The sequence below is a fragment of the Bos grunniens genome, chromosome 19, assembly GCF_055505025.1.
Source record: "Bos grunniens cultivar Pamir isolate PY7600 chromosome 19, Bosgru_T2T1.0, whole genome shotgun sequence".
Lineage (NCBI taxonomy): Eukaryota > Metazoa > Chordata > Mammalia > Artiodactyla > Bovidae > Bos > Bos grunniens.
The window spans coordinates 7,299,906-7,324,141 of NC_141183.1; the positions used below are offsets into that span (position 1 = coordinate 7,299,906).

The 24,236-nt window shown below is 45.8% G+C and overlaps 1 protein-coding gene and 1 non-coding gene across 2 annotated transcripts in view; both read right to left on the reverse strand.

Moving 5' to 3' along the window:
* GRB2 (growth factor receptor bound protein 2) overlaps positions 1-4,573 on the reverse strand; it is a 67,552-nt gene extending 62,979 nt beyond the window's left edge. Inside the window, exon 1 of the mRNA XM_086356113.1 lies at positions 4,358-4,573. The gene's annotated coding sequence lies outside the window, so the exon portion shown is untranslated. The remainder of the gene's footprint in view (positions 1-4,357) is intronic.
* Positions 4,574-22,305: 17,732 nt separating this feature from the next.
* LOC147351073 (U6 spliceosomal RNA) lies at positions 22,306-22,408 on the reverse strand. The gene has a single exon (XR_015148525.1). It is a non-coding gene; the product is annotated as a U6 spliceosomal RNA (small nuclear RNA).
* Positions 22,409-24,236: the final 1,828 nt, after the last annotated feature.

The window sequence follows — 24,236 nt, forward strand, 5'->3', positions numbered from 1 at the left end:
TTTTTAAAGATTTATCCAGTCTCTGCAATACTATTCTCAGACTCTTTATCCAATGTTTATTAATTTAACATTTTGAAGAATTACTATATATCTAACAATATGCTTGGAACTGTATTAAAATCATTAAAACCATTACAGTCCACACTCTAGCAGGGAATTAATCAATTCAATCTTTTCTGAGAGTAATTTTATAGCATCTATTGATAATTTTAAGACACCTATTCATCCTTGGACAAGCAATATCACATTCCAGATTTATCTCACTAAAACAGTGACACAAATACCATGTGCAAAATACATCTATCCCCGATCAATATCCATGAAGCTAACTAAGAAATACCTTTCTATATAAGCACCAAGACATATGCTCAAGTCTTTAAAGAACTGCAGAAAAATTAGTTATTCCATTTCTATAAAACAATATGTATCAGTGTGTTATTAAACAATTTGAAAGGTTGACAATGATTATCTCTGGAAGTAAGACAGATATTTTTGTGAGACAGAATATTTCTACTTGCTGGACCACAGGCCTCAACTGCACTTTCACTGTTTTCACCATAAGCACGTATTGCTATTACAGTTAGAAAGAAAACCCAAAACCTCACTGATGCTCTGGAGTTAGACCGGGATTCAGCTATCACTTTACCACTTATTAACTGGGTGGGCAACACTGGAGAAATAACTCACGTTCTCTAATTCCTAGTGTCCCTCAGCTGGAAAATGAGGAAAATCACAGCACCTACACCTTATAAAGTCATTTTGCTAATTAAAAAGCCTGTAAAGGCTGAGTCCCTGCTGTAAAGCGCTAAGAGGTATTAACCAGCATCACTGGTCCCTCTTCAATATCAGTCCACGTGCTCTCAGTAAATCTAGAGTTCCATCTACACACAGACTCAGTAGAATGCTCTGGTAGGCAAATTAACAATCCCATTAAATATAGGTTACCCTGGTGGCTCAGTGGTAAAGAATCGGCCTACAACACAGGAGACGCAATGCAGGAGATGTGAGTTCGATCCCTCAGTCGGGAAAATCCCCTGGAGGAGGAAATGGCAACCCACTCCAGTATTCTTGCCTGGGAAATCCCACTGACAGAGGAGCCTGGTGGGCTACAGTCTATGGTGTCACAAAAAAGTCGGATGCAATTAAGCACATTGACCAGTAAATATAAACTTCAACAGCTCCAAATCCAAGTCCTGAAAGTGAAAGTCACTCAGTCATGTCTGACTCTTTGAGAGCCCATGGACTATAGTCCATGGAATGTTCCAGGCCAGAATACTGGAGTGGGTAGCCTTTCCCTTCTCCAGGGGATTGTCCCCACCCAGGAATCAAACAGGGATCTCCTGCATTGCAGGTGGATTCTTTACCAGCTGAACTAGCAGGGAATCCCAAGAATACAGGAGTGGGTAGCCTATCCCTTCTCCAGAGGATCCTCCCAATCCAGGAATCGAACCGGGGCCTCCTGCATTGCAGGCAGATTCTTTACCAGCTGAGCCACCAGGGAAACCCCAAATCCAAGTCCTAACAATGCACAAATATTCCCACATGTAAAACTGATCACATCTATAGTCACTTATTCTGTTAGGCTTTTAATTGTTTACTCTGTACAGAAAGTATAATTTTAAGTTCAGTAATTTAAAGTCACGTTGCAGTCTCACAAATTTACAGATGCATCCTGTAACAGCAATTCTGGCCCTTGGACCAGTTACATCAAAATCAGCCCATTCAGGGACTGCTTCACTGAGAGGCACCTTCTGGAGTTCTGCAGTGTAGTGTGACCTTAGCCCCGGAACCTAACTTTAAACAAGATTCACAGGTAATGTTTTTTGTTTTGGCCTCGCCACGCCACATGAGATCTTAGTTCCCCGACCAGGGATGGAACCCTCGCCCCCCTGCAGCAGAAGTTCAGAGTCTTAACCACTGGACCACAAGGGAAGCCCCACAGGTAACTCTTATGCATGCTAAATTAAAACAAAACGAAACAAGGCTGTCCTGTAAGGGCTCCTGGACCAGATTTCAAGCTCTGCATCTCAGACCATGCACTGCCATGTCTTGGCACAGAGTGAAAACACACTCACTTGGCACAACTGGGAAAAGCCAGCTTTGACAAATAGAACCAAAGGCTCTCAGTGGGATTCAAGACTGCCAGAAAGTTCTTCTGAATTAAGCAAGTAACTATTAGTTTCTCTCAGGATGGATCTCTACTTCTTATTACATCATTTCTCCAAAATCTACTACTCTTCTGTTCTAAGTAACAACTAGAGCTGTTGCTGTACGACATGCAACACAGTAACAGCAAATCACGGAGAAAAATCTCTAAGTACCACTGACTCAGATCACATCAGATCAGTCGCTCAGTCGTGTCCGACTCTTTGCGACCCCATGAATCTCAGCACGCCAGGCCTCCCTGTCCACCACCAACTCCCGGAGTTCACCCAGACTCATGTCCATGGAGTCAGTGATGCCATCCAGCCATCTCATCCTCTGTCGTCCCACTGACTAGTAGTATTTAAAACCTAGCAGTCTCCCAAATCTGTATACACTGGCTGAGTAAGTAAACTGCCTCAAGCATTTCAGTGCCTGCTTTTAGTATCAAAGAAAGTTGATTACAAGAATTAACCTTTTTTAATTTGGGGATTCAGAAAATTCTTAACAAAGGAAGGAGTAACAAAACAAAGTTATTTCTTTCTGCAAAAAAAAAAAAAAAACCCAACAATAACAAAGAAGGCTGATTACAACAGATGCAGGAAAAGACACCTGATCTCAGAAGGCTGGTAAGGAACAAATTAGTACTATTACCACCAACAAGCTTTTAATTAATTCATCAATGATCTAAATAAGTTTTATTTCCTTAAATGTATCAGGCTATCTTAATTCTACTGTAGTACAGGGCTATCATTGGTTTTCGTTTTGAACATTCATCACCCCCACTAAAAGCCAATATAAGCTCCAAAGTGACCCAATCTCCTTTTAAGAGAGACATAAAAAGAGAAGCGTGAGCAGGCAGAAAACCGTGATCTAAACACGAAGAAAACAAATAAAACACAAAACCACAAGCAAGCTACACTTATGACCTAGTGGCAGTATTGATTACTTGTGGCTGAATTCAATCCTTTGAGCCTCCCAGTTCCCAGGCGGGAGAACTTAAGTCTCGCACGGCTCTCTAGCAACCCTTCTGGCTGGCTGAAGGAATACAGTGAACGCTCAAAAGTAAAGGATAAAGCAAGAAAGAGGGCATCTTCCCGGGAGAGAAACGGGATCTTTAAATGAGGGAGAAAACAAATTATGCCAAAGAGCCGAAACCTCAAAAAACTGTACCAGAGAGGGGACAATGAGGAGGAAAGGGAAGTAGATAAGAAAAAAACGGGGGGGAGGGGGCAAGTGACTTGCATTATACGAGTAAGCATTTAGTGTCCGCAGTGGAAAGAGAGAAACAGAACGAAACAACTGGGGAGCAGGGAAGCGAAAGAGGCACTAGAAAGCCAAGACTAACGCTAATTTCTCTCACAAGTCTTTCCCGCTTTTTCCGAGAATCAACAGTACCCAAAGACAGACTTCGAGGGCACCTGGGCTCCCCTGCAAATTATACTGTTACTGTACCTGAAGCCAACCTAGACTTAACTCCCTAAATAAGCTGTAACTCACAGGGCTTACCATCAGATACACGGAGAGCGCTGCAAAATGAAGAACACCAGGGATTCCCTCCCCTCTCTCCTCGAAGCATTCCAGTCAACTGCTGCTTATTTTTCTTGACAAACGTTTTTTTCCAAAGAGTAGTCCCCCGCAAAAAAAAAACAAAACGCGACAGAAACAAAGCCATTTCGACTGGCTCCGATAGCAAACGTCCTCGCTCACAGGATTTAATAGGAGTGGTGGGTTTTCTCCCAAAATTCGGCCCCCAAACACCCGGAGATGGTGACGTGGTGGCCGAGCAGGTTGAAGAAGCATCCATTACCACATTCGCAACCACCGCGAACCCCCAGCCTCCCGGTGCCGAGTCAGACTGACTCACGGAATGAGCGCCCGGTGCTCTGGGGCTTCTTCTCCCCGGGCCCCTGCGGCGCAAAAGCCTCACGGAAAAGGTGTGAAATTCAATTAGGAACCCACCCACCCCGTCCTCCTGCGCCGCGGTCTGGGGCTCTGTCCAGGGTCAGGGGAGGAACGGTGCCCAGGAAGGAAGCGCCCCAAAAGGGGAAACGTGGAGCTCCGAGCCCGGGGGTTGCGCTCTCCCGACCTCCAGGCCCGGCAGCCCCCGGTTCGCCAGGCCCGGGCCACCCCCCCCGACCCCGGGCCAACTCCCGCTACCGAAGCGGGGAGGAAGGGGCACCGGGGCAGCGGCGCCGCCACCGGCCGCGCTCACCGTGGCGCAGCTGCTCGGCTTCTGGCCCGGCCGGCCCCTCCGCAGCGGTGCGAGCGGCTGCCGACCCCGCTGCGGCTCCCAGAGAGCAGCGCCTGTCCCCGCCGCCGTCACCGCCACAGTCCTGCCCGTCGCCGTCGTCGCCGCCGCCGCCGCCGCCGCCGTCCGGTCGCTGAAGCAGCACAGCCGCCTAGCTTCCGCTCCTCGTCGGGGTCCCGCGAGAACTTGCGCGCGCGGCCCCGCCCCGCCCCACCCCCGCGAGACTTCCCCCGGCGGAAAAGACCCAGAGCGCAAGCGCCCCACCCCCGCCAGGCCCCCGCAGGTAGACGGGGACGGGCCAGGGCGCAGGCGCCGGGCCGCCCCTCAGCAGGTGGCACCGGCCGGGCTCCACCCGCCGCGGTCTTTGTAACCCTTTCGGTGCCAGAGCGGGTAAATTAGCGCTCACTCGGAGAAATGACTGTCCTCCACGTCCTGATCGCTTCTTTTCCCCTTCCACCAAACCGAGGCAATTTGGCTGGGGTATGGGGGGAGGGCGGGGGAGGTGAGGAGGAAGGAATCTCCAGCGTGAAGAACTCCAAATAGAGGACCAGGTCTTGAGATATTTGAGAATTTGGTCCAAACAAATTCTCCAGTATGCTTGGGTTTCGCTGGTGGCTCAGCTGGTAAAGACTCCGCCCGCGATGCAGGAGACCAGGGTTCGATCCCTGGGTTGGGAAGATCTCCTGGGGAAGGGAAAAAGCTACTCATTCTAGTATTCTGGCCTGGAGAATTCCATGGACTACAGTCCATGGGGTCACAAAGATTCGGACACGACTGAGCGACTTTCACTTCACATCAAACTCTGCAGTATGAGATGAATTAACCTATTCGTTCATCCATTGAATCAAGTGCTTAATACATGCTAAGCACTGTGCGAACTATAGAAGGCACAACAATGAACAGAAATCCTGGCCCTCAAGGAATTCAGGGTCTAGAGGAGTGGAAGAAAAAGAAACAGAAACAAATAATACCGCAAATACTGTTAGAATTATTTGGAGTAACGCTGAGGAAGCTAAAAAGATGGGAGAGAGGGGTTGCTACTTTGCCCATCTCAGAAAAGCTTTCTCAGAGAAGGTGATGACGGAGCCGAGTCTTGCAGGATGTGTAGGAGTTCGCCAGAGAAGCCAGGGTAAGGGCATTCCAGGCAAAGGGAACAGCATGCACGTACAAAGGAACGGAGGCGTGAGAGTCATGTTCCCTGCAATGCTGAGGAGTTCAATTCATAACCGGGGAGTGGCAGAAGATGAGGCTTAGAGGAGTAACTCTTATTTTTCAGTTCCAAAAGCTCCTTGCAGTTAAAGGAGAGAACAGAGCATCCAATGGTAATGTGCTTCCTGGAAGCCAAAAAAATAGCTAGAGGTGAGAATAACCAAACGGCTGATCCTATAGAGAAAACAAGCCCACTGAAATGACGAGAATGAATTGTTCTTTCACTCAGTACTTGTTGAGCATCAGCTGCATGCCAGGCACTGTGCAGAGTGATAGATGAACCTGACAAAGCCTCTGCTTTCAGCAGTTTGTCTTCTAGAAGAGAGTTGCCTAGTCTGCAAGACAAAACAGCTGGTCCTGAGGGCCACTGAACTACATACCGGACTGAGAGGAGGAAGCCAGTTACCTCATGCTCAGATAGTCAGGGAGGACTTGGTGTTTGAACTGCAACATGAAAGCAAGGAGGAAAGAGTGATGAAATCAGCCAATATTTCAGATTGACAAGAGTTTAGGATTTAGGGGGAGGAGTAATGAGAAGCAAGGCCAAGATGCACAGTTTAGGCTTCATTCCAATCCCAAAGAAAGGCAATGCCAAAGAATGCTCAAACTACCGCACAATTGCACTCATCTCACACGCTAGTAAAGTAATGCTTAAAATTCTTCAAGCCAGGCTTCAGCAATATGTGAACCGTGAACTTCCTGATGTTCAATCTGGTTTTAGAAAAGGAAGAGGAACCAGAGATCAAATTGCCAACATCTGCTGGATCATGAAAAAGCAAGAGAGTTCCAGAAAAGCATGTATTTCTGCTTTATTGACTATGTCAAAGCCTTTGACTGTGTGGATCACAATAAACTGTGGAAAATTCTGAAAGAGATGGGAATACCAGACCACCTGATCTGCCTCTTGAGAAATTTGTATGTAGGTCAGGAAGCAACAGTTAGAACTGAACATGAAACAACAGACTGGTTCCAAATAGGAAAAGGAGTACGTCAAGGCTGTATGTTGTCACCCTCTGTATTTAACTTATATGCAGAGTATATCGTGAGAAACGCTGGACTGAAAGAAACACAAGCTGGAATCAAGATTGCCGGGAGAAATATCAATAACCTCAACTATGCAGATGACACCAGCCTTATGGCAGAAAGTGAAGAGGAACTCAAAAGCCTCTTGATGAAAGTGAAAGTGGAGAGTGAAAAAGTTGGCTTAAAGCTCAACATTCAGAAAACGAAGATCATGGCATCCGGTCCCATCACTTCATGGGAAATAGATGGGGAAACAGTGGAAACAGTGTCAGACTTTATTTTTCTGGGCTCCAAAATCACTTCAGATGGTGACTGCAGCCATGAAATTAAACGACGCTTACTCCTTGGAAGGAAAGTTATGACCAACCTAGATAGCATATTCAAAAGCAGAGACATTACTTTGCCAACAAAGGTTCGTCTAGTCAAGGCTATGGTTTTCCTGTGGTCATGTATGGATGTGAGAGTTGGACTGTGAAGAAGGCTGAGCGCCAAAGAATTGATGCCTTTGAACTGTGGTGTTGGAGAAGGCTCTTGAGAGTCCCTTGGACTGCAAGGAGATCCAACCAGTCCATTCTGAAGGAGATCAGCCCTGGGATTTCTTTGGAAGGAATGATGCTAAAGCTGAAACTCCAGAACTTTGGCCACCTCATGCGAAGAGTTGACTCATTGGAAAAGACTCTGATGCTGGGAGGGATTGGGGGCAGGAGGAGAAGGGGACGACAGAGGATGAGATGGCTGGGTGGCATCACTGACTCGATGGACGTGAGTCTGAGTGAACTCCGGGAGTTGGTGATGGACTGGGAGGCCTGGCGTGCTGCAATTCATGGGGTAGCAAAGAGTCAGACACAACTGAGCGACTGATCTGGTCTGATCTGACAAGTAACAACCTCTCAGGTTTTTAAGCAGGAGATATCTGACACGGAAACAACAAGAGGTATCTATTTACCTCCTGACTTGTACTAAAGTCACAGTGTTTCTACTGTGTATAACATCCCCATTTCACAAACTGGGAATTTGAGGCTTAAAGAGGTTAGAAACTCACCCAAGGAAACCCAAATATAGTAGATCGGAGATTGGAACCTAGACCTGTCTTGTTGTAAAACCCATATTTTCCCCCTACTTTGAAACTGTTCTAGTATGGTGTCAGAAAAAAAAAAAATAGAAATTAAAGGGAAGGACTCAGTTGCTGAGCAGAGGGGAGGAGGAAGTGAGGGAAGAGTTGCCTCTGTTTTGAGTGGTCAGAGAAATCTGCAAGTTAGAGGAGGAGCTGACTGGGCAGCAGATGGGGGTCATGGGGCTGACTTGGGGGCATATCCTGGGAAGGGGCAGGTAGAAAAATACTGATACCCTACCTGGGAAGGGTAGGGTTCATCATTCTGAGAAATATGCAGGTAGAAATAACAAGTACATTGTCCAAAAGCTCCATGCATTCATTCTTGCTGTGTACAATGTTAGCTGAGCCTCTGCTCTGGAGATAGCAAGATAATCTGTCACAGAGCTCACAGTCTGAAGGGAAAGACACACTGCTGAGAATATAACACTCAGGAGGGGCAGCTTTGAGACATAGAGCAGGGGACCTGATCTAGTCCAGGACCAGGGAAGACTGAGGCCGGAGGTTTCAACTCAGACTCTGGTTAGCCCGAGAGGAAAAGATTGCTCCAGGAGAGGGCACAGCATGTGCAAAGCCCAGACATTAAGAAAGAACTCCAGGAAGCCATTTACACTTGGGATGAAGAAGAGTGTGGCTCGTGGGTGAAGCGTCTGGAGAAGGGAATACCGGGACTTTCCAGCACTGCTAAAACCTAGGGATTGGAGGGACTTCCCTGGTAGTCCAATGGTTAGAACTCAGAGCTTCCACTGCAGGGGGCGCAGGTTCGATCCTTGGTCAGGGAACTAAGATCCCACCTGCCGCTTGATTCTGTGGGATTCTGAAGCACTGGGTACACCTTGGTTATCTCTTCATCTTCACAATACATTCTCACTCTAGCTGCAGAGTGACAAACCCATTGGAACTAAGTTGTTCATCATCTACAAGACAGTGGCCTAAGACCTGTGCAAGACCCTCACGGATCTGGTCCCTGCCTGCCAGCCTTACTGTCTCAGTCTCCAGCCAACATACGCTCTACCAATATTAAACCACTGTGGTTTCTGGAAGATGCCACGATGTTTCGAGTGTCTGTATCTTTGCATTTGCAGTTTCCTCTTCTCAGCTGGTCTTCTCCCCTTTCTTCAGGCCCCCAAGTCAGTTTTAGGGTTTCTTCCTCAAAAATCCCACTGGATCACCAATCTCACTGCAGCATAATGGTCTGTTCACTTCTCCACCCTCCCCATCCACCACCAAAGGCTCTGTAAGCTCCCAAACAGGACCACACCTTCTTCTCACATTTGTATTCCCAGTCCGAAGCACAGTGCATGGAATGAATTAATGGATGGATGGAAGGATGGATGAATAAATACCGGAGGTTGAGTGGAGATAAACATGTGGCTGCCTTTCTGGGCAATGTGATATTTGAAGTTCAGGAAGTGGGTGAGATCTCAGAAGAGACTAGATACTTAGCAGAACAGAACATATATATATGAGCTTCTTTTTAAAAATGATAAAACAGACTCCGATTATGTCTTTGCAAAAATGTATGCCTATGGACCAGGTTTGGAAGGGAACACTTTAAAATAATTTAAGTAGTTGTGCTGAAATGAAGCAATTGTAGATGACAAAAACAAAACAAAACTTCAACATTTGTTACACTGTCTCTTCGATTAAAAACCCCTCTCTGCCAACAGACTCAGAAATCTGAGAGAATGCTGTCCAAGATCATTCCACGCAGAGGCAGAAAAATCCACACTAGAGGCAGTAATAGGTAGAATATGTGTTTAATAACAAAAAGAAATCGGAACAAGAGGTGCAAGGCATACCCTGGTGTGAAAAGCTGTTGAAACTGTAGCAAAACTTGCTAATTACAAATTAGCCACATCAATCGCTTTGGAATGCACAAATTAATCACCAAAACGTCCCTCGTTTCAGTTGGGGGGTGGTTTGCGGTTATTTTTTTAGTCGTCGGAAACGAGTTCTCATTTTGGTTTCTGTAAGTTGTCGTGCTGCCCCCTGCCGGTCATAAATGGACACTGCCCTGGCACTGCCTGAACCCTGGAAGCCCATTGCAGGCACTTCCTCTGAGCCCACTTTTATGAGTTTCTCTTAGTGGGAGAGATGGAAACAACCAGTGACAACCAAAATGGGTCATTGAAATTCTATTCCTACATGCTCCATTGATCTTGGAAGTTCTCATCTTAGAATTTCCTCTGTTCTAGTTGTGAGCCTTTTCATACTGAAAAGGCTCTTGGACGGCAAGGAGATCAAACCAGTCAATCCTAAAGAAAATCAGTCCTGAATGTTCATTAGAAAGACTGGTGCTGAAGCTGAAGCTCCAGCACTTTGTACTTTGACCACCTGATGGAAAGAGCTGACTCATTAGAAAAGACCCTGATGCTGGGAAAGATTGAAGGCAGGGGAAGGGGGTAACAGAGGATGAGATGGTTGGATGGCATCACCGACTCAATGGACATGAGTCTGAGCAAGCTCCGGGAGATGGTGAAGGACAGGGAAGCCTGGCGTGCTGCAGTCCATGGGGTTGCAGAGAGTCGGACATGACTGAGCAACCGAACAACAGCAGCTGTGAGCCAAGGCTGCATACACTCTTCTTGGGCTTGGAGGGTGGCCTCTGATGTTGAGCCTACCACTGGGACCCCAAGTCCTGTCCCTTCCCTTCCTCAGTCTCCTGACTTCATGTCTATCACCCTATCTGGTCCAAACACTACCATCCTCCCTGATGGACTGACCAATCATCCTACCCCTCCCAAGTCGCTATCTACACTGCAGCCAGAATTAACTCTCTGAAATACAAATTGAATCAGGTGGTCACAGGACAGGTACTTAGCTTGCCCCAAATGGCCCTCTTGGCTGGCCCCTGCCAACAACTCTGGCCTCAGCCCTTTCAACTTTTCTATCTTTTCTCTTCTGGATGACTTGCAGCTTCCTGAATGACCCTACAATTCTCTTACCTCCAAGGTTTTGGCATACTGCTCCTTTGGGCTGGAATGTCTCCTCTCCATGCCTTCCCTGCCATCACCCGGCTCCTGTCTGTCTTCCTAATCTCAGCTCAGGGCCACCTCCACCAGGGAGCCTCCCATGAAGCTCTGGTCCCTCCAGTTGGTTCTGATAGCACCCTTGCAACTCCATCATTCCTATTTTGCATAAGACCATATATGAGCCATCTATTGATTCTTGTCCTTTTCCCCTTTAGGCCAGAGTTCCTGATGTCTGTGTGGATGAAAAATATTGTCTGCCTTACCAGTAAACAAAGGCTATTGCAGCCATCAAAGCCGCACAAAGTGCGCCAAAGGGCGAGCCCTGAGGGACTCAGGATGGAGACAAAGGGGCTGCCAAACCCTCAGTGGCTGCAGTCACCTCCAACTTCAGGGCACCTTGAGGGCATTTAGGAAGGAGATAAGCAGGATACTGACCCCAGAGAGCTGAGGTGCATTTCAAAGAAATGATTTCAGTTAGCGCAGACTCTTGCATCTTCCCATTCATAGAAAAGCGCTAAATTCCTTAATGGGAGATATCTGGTTTTCTTTAATTAACAGGAATCTTTCTGATGTTCTAAACACCTGGTCTTTGCTGAAAAAACTCCTATATATCCTGGCTGCCTGCTTGCCTCTTTGGAGCTGAGTCCTGTATTCTGCCTCTAGATCAAATAGCAAGTTTTTAAAATGGACGAAGTGTTAGTTGCTCAGCTGAATCTAACTCTTTACAACCCCATGGACTATAGCCCACCAGGCTCCTCTGTCCATGGAATTCTCCAGGCAAGAAGACTGGAGCGGGTTGCCATTCCCTTCTCCAGGTGATCTTCCCCACCCAGGGATCGAACCCAGGTTTCCTGCATTGCAGGCAGTTTGCTTACTGTCTGAGCCACCAGGGAAGCCCTAAAATTGAGAAAAGGGCCAACAATTCTTCTCTAACGTTAGCAGTGCTCACATTTTAATACACAAGAGAATTGCTTGGAGACGTTGAAAATGTAAGTTCCAGTGACCCAGAGATAGTCAACTCCTTAGGTCTGGGAAGGGCTCAGAAATATGCATTTTAAATAAGCAGCTGCAGGTATATTCTTAGGCTGGTCATCTTTGGAGCAGACTTTGAGAGAAACAATGCTTACTGAGTAATTGAGCCATGGAGATTCAGGGATTTTCCCACCCCAGTAGCCTAGATTACAGGAATCAGGATGTGAGTTGCCATGGGCAGGAGAGAACTTGGGACTCTTCCCCCAGAGCTCTCCCCTGGGTCTTAAGCTGCCTGAGGCTGTGAAATGCCAGTAAAGCCCATGGGTGTGGTCAAGGTCTTGGGCGGGTAGCACTTCTTAGCACCACATTGTAAACAAATTAAAAATAAAAGCCCAGATAAGCAAATGGACTCTGATCCTCAGAGCTCTCGGTTGGATACCAGAGTCAAATTCAAGGAGGCTGGCCCTTCTCTGTCCCTTCTGTTTCAGTTTCCACCTGACTCTTTCATTAGAATACATTCTGTTCATTAAGGACAGGAAGTCAATTCCACTTTGGCCTGAGCTAAATTGCAAGTGATGTATCCAAAGGGTGGAAATTTCCCCACTGTTTCTACACCTGCGAGAAAGACATATTAGCAATTTTAATACTAAGAACTTCCTCTGATGTTGGTTTTAATTATATATCTGAAAAATAAATATTCTAACATAGGAGACTCTTCCTCTTCTTCTCCCTTAACTTTTCCCATTTCAAAAAATTTATTTGCGCCTCTGATGTCTTTTTGCTTTTTAATCTTTTTTTATTTTTGCAAACTAAGTTTTGATTAGACAAGTTACCTGCACTTCCTTATACCCCATTGTCCCTTTTCCCGCCTCGTTTCTTTTGCTAATCTCCTCCCCTAGACTCGCACCCCACCAGCTACAGAGAATGTTCTTGTCGTTCTTGTCATTGTCACCCACAATCTGCATCCATACAACAGACAAGTATTACACGAACTCATCCTCCCATGAAATGTGAAAATACTGTATTTAAGATTCTGACAGGGGGACTTCCCTGGTGGCCCAGTGACTGGGGCTCTGTACTCCCAGTCCAGAGGGCCTGGGTTCGTTCCCTGGTCAGGGAACTGGATCCCACATGCCGCAACTAAAGACCACCCCCTGCCACAGCTAAGATTGTCGCAGCTAGGACCTGACACAGCCAAATGAGGAAATACTTATTTTTAAAAAATTGTAAACTTAAAAAAAAAAAAGACTAGCTGGCAGGGGCTGAGCACTAATTCGAGGCCAGGAAATGTCTAAGCCCTTGTGTACGTTATTTGATTTAGTCCCCACAATAACCAGACATGGTAGATATTACGACTATGCCCATTTTATGGATGGGGAAATTAAGGGTTTCCATGTGGAGGGGATAGTCAGCTGTGTCCAATATTGCTGTAGAGGATGGGCAAGGTGAAGATGGAGACTCAACTATTGAATTTGGAGAGATGGAGACTGTGGGTGACATTGACAAGAACATTTTCAATAATTGGTGGGGTGAGAGTCTGGGGGAGGAGATTAGAGAAAGAATTGGGGGGAAAGAGGGATGATGGGATGTAAGGAAGTGCAGGCAGCAACTACAGGTAACTCTGTGAGAGTTTTGCTATGTAGCAGAGCAAAGAGTAGGAGAAGGCAATGCCACCCCACTCCAGTACTCTTGCCTGGAAAATCCCATGGACGGAGGAGCCTGGGAGGCTGCAGTCCATGGGGTTGCTAAGAGTCGGACACGACTGAGCGACCTCACTTTCACTTTTCACTTTCATGCATTGGAGAAGGAAATGGCAACCCACTCCAGTGTTCTTGCCTGGAGAATCCCAGGGTCGGGGGAGCCTGGTGGGCTGCCGTCTATGGGGTCGCACAGAGTCAGACACGACTGAAGTGACTTAGCAGCAGCAGCAGCAGAGCAAAGAGTAGAATTTGGGGAACCTTCTACCCTGTTGGTAGGAATGTAAATTGGTGTGGCCACTATGGAAAACAGTATGGAGGTTCCTCAAAAAGCTAAAAATAGGGTTGCCATATGATCCAGCAAGCCCACTCTTGGGATTATATATCCAGAGAAAACCATAATTCAAAAAGACACATGGATTCCTTTATTCATGGCAACACTATTTACAATAGACAAAGCATGGAAACAGCCTAAATGTCCATTGACAGATGAATGGATAAAGAAGATGTGGTACATGCATACAATATACCATATGATATATTCAGTGCAAGGACTGATGTTAAAGCTGAGGCTCCAATTCTTTGGCCACCTGATGCGAACAGCTGACTCATTGGAAAAGACTCTGTGGTACAAATGTACATATATATACATACACACGTGCATGTAAGTCGCTTCAGTTGCGTCTGACTCTGCAATCTTATGGACTGTAGCCCACCAGGCTTCTCTGTCCATGGGATTCTCCAGGCAAGAATACTAGAGTGGGTTGCCATGCCCTCCTCCAGGGGATCTTCCTGACCCAGGAAGGTCAGGAAGTGTCTCTTACATCTCCTGCATTGGTAGGAGGGTTCTTTACCCATGAGCCACCTGGAAAGACTATACATATATACACACACACATATACACACACATACATATAATTTAATCAATTTGCTGTATAGCAGAAATTAACAGAACATTGTAAATCATTTGTACTTCAATAAAATACATTTTTTAAAAACTGAGTGGGATTTGGATGGCCAAGAAAGGGATTTTAAATATGGGACCTATTAGGGCATGTGTGCTGAAGGGAATTATCTGGTAGAGAGGGAAACTTTAGGACAGGGAGAGAGAAGGGAATTGAGGAGCAAAGTCCTTGCAATTCATCCATTTTTGTGGACAGGCAGCCTCGTAAGTGAAAACAGATGCAGGTCGGTGGGTGGCAGCGGAGGCGGGCAGAGGCAACCTTTATACTGATGGCTTCTCTTCTCTCAGTTAGATGCGTGAGGTCACTACCCGAGTGCAAGAGGTTTGTTTGGATTAGAAGGCATGACACTGAACTTTTGGACTGTGGGGGTTCAAGAGAATTTAGGAAACACTGCGGGTGGTGCTAAGATCGCACTCAGATTTACGATTGTTAACGTAAAAGAGGCCACTCCACCTGGTTGCCTGTTTTAACCAGTTCCATTCAGCTGCCTGGTTGCAGACACAGGGCAGGTGAAGAGCCTGATTTTGCCAGATTGCGATTTGCCAGACCAATACCACCAAAGGGGTATTGGGTGTTGAGGGTGCATGCAAGGTACCAGATAAAGTGGAGGGCTTGCAGTCTAAGCCAGGCAAGAAAGAAAGGGGGAAAGGGAGTGTGTTTGTAGGGGACAGAGTTCAGTTTGAAAAGATAAGAAAGTTCTGGAGATGGATGGTGATGATGTTTGCACAAAGATATGAATGTCCTTAATGCTACTGAACTGTACATTTTAAATGGTTAAAAATGATAAATTTTGTGTTATGGATATGTTACCACAATAAAAATTTTTTTAAATGTTGAATATCCCTAGAAGTCCAGTGGTTAGGACTTGGCACTTACACTGCCGTGACCAGGGTTCCACTCCTGATTGAAAAACTAAGATTCTGTAAGCTGTGTGGTGCAGCAAAAAAAAAGTACTATCTTGATCAGTCAGTTCAGTTCAGTGGCTCAGTTGTGTCTGATTCTTTGTGACTGCGTGGACCGCGGCACGCCAGGCTTCCCCGTCCATTACCAGCTCCCAGAGCTTGCTCAAACTCATGTCCATCGAGCAGGTGATGCCATCCAACCATCTCGTCCTCTGTCATCCCCTTCTCCTCCTGCCTTCAATCCTTCCCAGCATCAGGGTCTTTTCCAATGAGTCAGTTCTTCGCATCAGGTGGCCAAAGTATGGGAGTTTCAGCTTCAACATCAGTCCTTCCAATGAACACCCAGGACTGATTTCCTTTAGGATGAACTGGTTGGATCTCCTTTCAGTCCAAGGGACTCTCAAGAGTCTTTTTCAACACCACAGTTCAAAAGCATTGATTCTTCGGCGCTCAACTTTCTTTATAGTCCAACTCTCACATCCATACATGACTACTGGAAAAACCATAGTTTTGACTAGATGGATCTTTGTTAGCAAAGTAATGTCTCTGCTTTTTAATATGCTGTCTAGGTTGGTCATAACTTTTCTTCCAAGGAGCAAGCGTCTTTTCATTTCATGGCTGCAGTCACCATCTACAGTGATTTTGGAGTCCCCCCCAAATAAAGTCTGTCACTGTTTCCATTGTTTCCTCATCTATTTGCCACGGAGTGATGGGACCAGATGCCATGATCTTAGTTTTCTGAATGTTGAGTTTTAAGCCAACTTCACTCTCCTCTTTCACTTTCTGCCATAAGGGTGGTGTCATCTGCATATCTGAGGTTATTGATATTTCTCCGGGCAATCTTGATTCCAGCTTGTGCTTCCTCCAGCCCAGCATTTCTCATGATGTACTCTGCATAGAAGTTAAATAAGCAGGATGACAATATACAGCCTTGACGTACTTCTTTTCCTATTTGGAACCAGTCTGTTGTTCCATGTCCAGTTCTAACTGTTGCTTCCTGACCTGCATACGGATTTCTCAGGAGGCCGGTCAGGTGGTCTGGGTAGTCCCATCTCTTTAACAGTGACTTTCACTCATCACTATACGGTGAGAGAGGTGCTTCCAGCAGTCTTTCTCCGATAGGTGCGATCACCTGTTGGCACTGTTGGCAACAATTTCCTCCTTGAGGAAAAAAATAGGGAAAATAGGGGCTTCCCTGGCGGTCCAGTGGCTGGGACTCTGCTCTTGCAGTGCAGGGAGTGCCGATTCGATCCCTGATTGGGGGACTAAGATCCTCCACGCCACACGGCATGGCAAAAAATAAAAATATATTTTAAAAATGAGGAAAATAATACCTCACCAAACAGTTGTGGTGAAAATGAAACAAAATAAGATAATGCGTCATCAAAGTGATGCAAAATGTTTCTGAGTCATAAACTCTTAGACACACATCTAGTTTTCCCTGTGTGCATTTTAGCGATCTCATATGGATGCACTTCCCGTCGTTATAAAAAACACATCAGGCCTTATCTCTCAGCTATTTTTTCCTGAGTGGACACACTTATACTCCCGACCCTCAGATGATCTCAACACATGTTGTAGATGATCACCATTATTTTTCTTATAGAGTCTTAAGGTCCCTCCAGAGAGAAAACGTTCACGGCCACTCTGTGACCAGGCAGATTGCACCCCTGGCAGGTGGACAAGTGTCTCATTCCAACACAAGACAATTACTGCCACAGCCAGGAGGTTGGGCACATTTCAACATATTCAGAGTTTTCATGTTTTACTTAAACAGAGTTGTTGTTTAGTCACTCAGTCATGTCCAGCTCTTCTAAGACGCCATGGACTGTAGCCCACCAAGGTCCTCTGTCCATGAGATTTTCCAGGCAAGAATCCTGGAGTGGGTTGCCATTTCCTTCTCCAGGGGATCTTCCCCACGCAGGGATCGAACCTGCGTCTCCTGCATTGCAGGCGGATTCTTTACCACTGAGCCACCAGGGAAGCCCTATGTGAAAGCATTCATCATGGTTTTGATTAGCAAGTGGAATGACTTGCTCATGTTGTCAGCCCTACTTGTCATCATCAACCACAGGGCAGTTAGTGAGGGAAAGAACCAAGAGGCTTCTGTTGCCACAAAGGAGTCCAACATTTCTAGGGTGATTTTCCCATAGGCTGGAAAATTGGGCGACTCCCCGTGGTCACCACTAGAGGTCACTCTAGGGAAGCTCTACCTTGAGGTTGCAGAACTCACCGCAAAGGAATGCTGGCGTTTGGCTCAAAAAATGGATTCGACCTCGCTTCTGTTGGGACTCGCTGCTCCCGAGTGCCAGGAAATGTTTGCCAGGTCCCAACGATGAACCGTGGAGGAAATATCCAGTTGCGCCCTTTGCAATGGAAACCCCAATTCCCTGGAACCCGAACAGAAATCAAGAAGGAACAAGACTACCCACCCCCTCGCTCTCCCTAACCCCTAAATCTTTAACCACACGTTTCAATTCTTTGTGGTTACCGGAGAACACAAGTCATATTTCCCGGTTTACTGAATAAACCCCAACGCTGCATTTCCCCTGCCTTCTCCTGTGAAACATGTTTCGTCTCTGCTAGCCTAATCTTTTGGTTTTATGACCAAAGTGCAGAGTGTTATGGATTTTATTCTCGCTTTCTCAAACTTTTTCAGATTCCAATAGCTCAGCAGCCAGGTTTCTGGTGTCCTCCCATCTGGCGAGGATCCTCAGTGTCTGAACATTTTGTCTTTGGAGCCTCAGTGAAATAATGTGTAGAGTGTGTTTAAGTCAGAGCCTAGTCCTCAGTAAGCTCTTAAGAAAAGTGAGCTTGTGATAATTATTACTGTTGTTACGGGACTTGGACTATGACATTAAGATAATTGTCAAGACTAAGGGAAACAAGACTGATTGCAGGAACTCAGTGGCATCTCAAGGCCCCTCCCAAGGTGGCCAGACAACTTAAACCAGATTGTCTCTGAGAACAATCCTCTTGGGCAGTTTGGCTACAGATGCCATTTATTGCCTGTGTTTTATATGACCATATAGCTGAGGGTTTAACTGGCAGCTGGCAGAATGTCAACTGCATTACTCCTTTAACCCTTGTTGTTGTTGCTAAGTTGTGTCCGACTCCTTGCAATCCCATGGAGTGTAGCATTCCAGGCTCCTCTGTCCTCCACTATCTTCTGGAGTTCACTCAAATTCATGTCCATTAAGTCAGTGGTGCTAACCATCTCATCCTCTGTCATCCCCTTCTCCTTTTGCCTTCAATGTTTTCCAACATCAGAGTCTTTTCCAGTGAGTTGACTCTTTGCATTAAGTGGCCAAAGTATTGAAGCTTCAGTTTTAGCAACAGTCCTTCCAATAAATATTCAGGGTTGATTTCCTTTAGGATTGACTGGTTTGATCTCCTTGCAGTCCAAGGGGTTCTCAAGAGTCTTCTCCAGCACTGTAATTCAAAAACATCAATTCTTCAGTGTTCAGCCTTCTTTATGGTCCAACTCTCACATCTGTACATGACTACTGGAAAAACTATAGCTTTGACTCTACAGACCTGTGTCGGCAAAGTGATGAACCCTTTTTGTTAATAGCAATACAGTTAGAAAGAGAATGAACTTGTCCTGAGTTCCAGCTATGTTTCAGGGCTCTGTGTTAGGCACTTGGCTCAATTTATGTCATCTAATTAAACTTCAGGGTCCTCAGTCATAATAATGGAAGGATATTGTGAGAAATAGTCAGTAATATATCTTTACTTGCTTGCTTTCCTTATTTTTAATAGATTTTTCTGATGTGGACCATTTTACAAGTCTTTATTGAATGTGTTACAATATAGTTTTGTTTCATGTTTTGGTTTTTTTGGCTGCAAGGCATGTGGGATCTCAGCACTGACCCCACCCCTTGCCCCCCGCAAGCAGGGATTGAACCCACGTCCCTTGTATTGAAAGGCAGAGCCTTAACCGCTGAACTACCAGGGGAGTTCCTCTTTTTTTTTTTTTTTTAAATTAATCTCTATTTTTGGCCATGCGACTTTCAGGATCTTAGTTCCCCCACCAGATTTTAACCCTGGGCCCTTAGCAGTGAAAGCACCAAGTCTTAACCATTGGACCGCCAGGGAATTCTCAAGTCTACCTGCTTTCTTCCTACAGCTTGTTTTATTTGAAAACAGGATAGGATGGCTTATACATCAGTTATAATGCTTTTTACTTTTCAAACTCTTCCTTTTCCTCCTCCTTCTTCCACTTCTTTTTTGTCTGAGTGTTTCATGAGACTTTACCCGGTCACAAAACCCTGGGAAGTTTACTCAGGCTATCTCTGTTCTGCTTCTGAGTTCCAAAATAATAAAGCGGCTTGTTTCACAGTCTTCCCAGAAGCCTTTTTAGGTCTAGGAATCAAACTCCATCCTTCAGTCTTTGGCTCGGCTCAAGAAATCAAATCTCCACCCTCTCCCAAATTAATGTGAGCATTTGAGCTTTAGGAAAATTAAATCTCTACAAGCATCATCATGAGTTCAGAGCAATATAAATACCAGGGCTGCCTACAGACCAGAAGGGAGTGTCATCTTCACTCCCTCTGAGATTTAGGAATGTCAGATGGGCAAAACCTTCTGCTTTATATAGCTGAGCTTATAGACGTGCTAGCCTGAGACGAACGAGGCAAGCAGCTCTAAAGTTTTGAAGGATGCATGGAGAGAGAAAAGTGGAGTAAAAGATGCTGTCAGAGGTCTTTCTTGATATTTTGAACCGAGAAAGTTCTGGCCTGGATTGGAGGCCGAGAAAAGAGAGCCCACAGTCACAGGAGTAAATGAGGGGTTAGAAATTGAATGTAAATGGAAGATGAAAGAACTTGGATGGGCTTTCATTTAATATGTTTTTAAAATATTTATTTATTTGGCTGCGCTGGGTCTTAATTGTGGCACTCGGGATCTTCGTTGCATCATGCAGGATCTTTCATTGCAGCAGCTGCTGCTGCTGCTAAGTCGCTTCAGTCGTGTCCAACCCTGTGCGACCCCATAGACGGCAGCCCACCAGGCTCCGCCGTCCCTGGGATTCTCCAGGCAAGAACACTGGAGTGGGTTGCCATTTCCTTCTCCAATGCATGAGAGTGAAAAGTGAAAGTGAAGTCGCTCAGTTGTGTCCAATTCTTCGAGACCCCATGGATTGCAGCCTACCAGGCTCCTCCGTCCATGGGATTTTCCAAGCAAGAGTACTGGAGTGGGGTGCCATCGCCTTCTCCTTAGTTGTAGCAAGTGGGATCTATTTCCCTGATCAGGGATAGAACCTGGGCCCCCTGCACTGGGAATGTGGAGTCTCAGCCACTGAACCACCAGGGAAGTCCCTCAGTTAGTATTAAAGGGGCAAAGGCTAATGAGTGTCTCAAGTACACGGAAGATGATCACCACTATTTTCCTTAATGACTGAATGCCGGATAAATTCCAGCTTGGTGAATTCAGATTAGATCCAAGTGAAAACTTTCTGATGTAAACTTAAGTAGTGGAATGGGTTACCGAGGTCACAAAATCTTTCAGTTTGGTGATTCAGTACCCTTTTGATTGACAGAAGATTGGCGGCAAGTGGGTGACCTCTCTTGGCTCCATATTTATGCACGGTTACTGTGTTAACAGTAGAGTAACAAATAGCCCTGTTTATCTACTAAACAGGTGCGTCCTGGGACTTGAGCAGGTTTAAATTTCCCCAGTGGATCCTGGATAAATATATATGTATTTTACAGAATAGAAACTGGACTCCAGGAGGCCAGTGGGGAGAATGCAGGAAGGGACCCTTGGCTTCTGATCATTGTCTCCTCTAACCTGTCCTCCGGCCCCTCCAGCAGCTGAAGGCAAAACTATGTGACCCAGAGTATCCCTGTCCGGGAGGAGAGCAGAGGCCCTAAACCCTCGGGGAATGTTGGCAATGCGGGCTTGGCACACGGGGAATGTGGGGAATGAGTCCACAGTCCAGAGTTCAGATCTCACAGTTTGACTTTGCCCCGCCCTGACAGCGTCTGCCTCATATGAGGGGCTCTGCGTGGGGAGCTGTGAATCCTGCTTCTGAATCATATTGCTTTTCTGAGCCTGTGGGTCTTATTATAGCTAAGAAGACTTCACCCAGTCTGGCTCAGGCCGCAGAGAACTAAATATGCTTTCAAAATACTCCCTCCACTTGGGGTCCAACACGAACACACAGGCAGCTGTCTTTACTACCTCAGTGTCTTCTGCCCTTCAAAACTCATTTCCCTCTGAAGTTGATTTAAAAAAAAAAAGGAAGTATAGTTGATTTACGATGGTCTGTTAGTTTCAGGTGTAGAACAAAATGATTCATTTATATATATATATATATACACATATTCTTTTTTGGATTCTTTTCCCTTACAGATTATTACAAGATATTGAGTACAGTTCCCTGTGCTATACAGTAGGTCCTTGTTAGTTACCTTTTTGTTTTTGGCATGTGAGATCTTAGTTCCCTGACCAGGGATCGAACCTACTTCTCATTGGAAGTGTGGAGTCTTAAGCGCTGGTCTGCCAGGGAAGTCCTATTTTATTTTTAGTAGTAGGTATCTGTTAATTCCAAACTCCTAATTTATCTCTTTCCCCTTTGGCAACCATAACTTTGATTTCTAAGTCTGTGAGTCTATTTCAAACAAATTTTTTCAATATTGAAAATTTCTGGGAAGATACTCAGGAAACTAGCATATTAGTTGCCCCACAGAGGGGAACTGTGAGATGAGGGGTGGGAGGAAGACCTATTTTTCACCCTTCTTTGTTTCTTTTGAATTATTCATGTGCATGAATAGGTATATTCCAAAATAAATATGATAATTTTTTTAACAAAAGGTTTATAAAACTCTGTGTGGAATTTCACTTAACTCCTTTTTTATTTTCTTTTTTTAAAAAAAATTATTTATTTTTAATTGAAGGATAATTGCTTTACAATATTATGCTGGTTTCTGCCATAATGCATGGATCAGCCATAGGTATACATACATACACCCCCTCCCTCTCACATCTCACCCCTTCCCACTCCTCCAGATTGTTCCAGAACCCCAGGTTGAGTTTCCTGAGTCATACAGAAATTCAAAACTATGGAACACTTTACAAATTTGCATGTCATCCTTGCACAGGGGCCGTGCTAATATTCTCTGCATTGTTCCAATTTTAGGATGTGTGCTGCCAAAGCACACCACTTAACTCCTTTTCTTCCAAGTCAGATTTTTCCCTCCGTCTTACTCAGCTCCCCATTTCACAAGGACTGCATCTGCCTTTGACTAAACACTCACCGTGGCCTAGGCGTTGGGCTCAGCATCTTCTGTTCATTATCTCACTTTCTGGTTGGGATTCCTTGCTCTCACTGCCAAGGGCCCAGGTTCAATCCCTGGTGGGGGAACTAAAATCCCACAAGCTGCATGGCATGACCAACCAACCAAACAAAGGCACAAGTCAGTGAGAAGTTTCTCTAGTTACCCAAATTCTACAGGTGAAGAAACTGAGGCTTCGAGAGAGAGGTCCCATAGCTGGTAAGTATCAGGTCTGCTATTTAAACATGGGTTTAATTGACTGGGCCCCAGTAAGAATCTGCCTGGAATGTGGGAGACACGGGGTTCAATCCCTGGGTCAGGAAGATCCCCTGGGGAAGGGAATGGCAACCCACTCCAGGATTCTTGCCTGGAGAATTCCATGGACAGAGGAGCCTGGCAGGCTACAGTTTATGGGGTCCCGAAGAGTCGGACACGACTGAGTGACTAACATTTTCACTTGTTTTTTAAAGAGTGCTTTATTGGTATTTTAAAAATCTTTATGTATTTATTTATGGCTGTGCTGGGTCTTCACTGCTGGCACAGGCTTTCTCTAGTTGCAGCAAGGGGGCTCCTCGAGGTGGCGGCTTCTCCTGTTGTGGAGCACGGGCTCTAGGTGCACGGGCTTCAGTAGCTGCGGCTCCTGCGTTTAGTTGCCCCTCGGCGTATGGAATCTTCCACCATCAGGGATCGAACTCACATCCCCTGCACGGGCAGGCGGATTCTTAGCCACTGGACCACCAGGGAAGCCCTGGGCCCCGCTTGTCACCCTCACAGCCTGCTGCCTCCGTAGCTGAAAGAACAGTGATGTGTCAGCTGCCAAACTTATTAGGAACTTTCTCACAAACTCCTTTGTCAAACAAGCCCTTAAAAGCCGCAAACGTGATGAAACAGATTTAATGCACATTCTTCGGCCAAAGGAAAGCTGGGTTCTCAGCACATGTGTCTTTTCGTGTTGGGGGCACTGATTATTATGCAGAACGACTGACTCATGGGCTTATCGAAGTCTTGAGCCTCTGATCCCCCGCAAGCAAATCCTGAGCCAGGACCCTCTCAGTGGGACACATCTCAGGCAGCATTCAAATGGAAAAGGGGACACTTCTGCTTCGAGTTTGAAGACACCACCAGTACGTGCACCAGCCCTATATCTGGCTGAAGCTGGAAAGCTCTCGGGCTCAGAGCAAAGCTGTGAGAATCTTAAAGGCCCCGTGAAAGGACAAGTCCCCGCATAACTGCTAGTTTCTATGGACACAGAAGAAAAGACGGGATTGCAATGAAAAATAGCTAAGCAGCCAGCAATTCGAGATGAGGCCGCAGAAGGCCAGGTGGACTGACAGCTGACAGTATATCACACACTCTCATGAAGCCCCTATAACCCAAAGATAGCAAAGAAGTTTTATAAAGAGCCATCAATTGTTCCAAGTTTTTGTGTTGAAATCAAGGCAAGGATCTGGTCATCACCCTTAAATAAACCTGCCTTGCTTCATGTAGCTTATTCACACCGTTAGGGAGAGGATTTGTGAAATACTTTATATAGTTTTGCAGCATAAAAGCATCTTCACAGGGAATTCCCTGGTGGTCCAGTGGTTAAGACTATGCTTGCATTGCAGATATTCAATCCTTTGGTCGGGAACTAAGATTCCGAAAGTCAGATACTGCAAGCCACGCATCTTCACGTGCATTATCTCATCTAACCCAGGATCTTCATGTGCGTC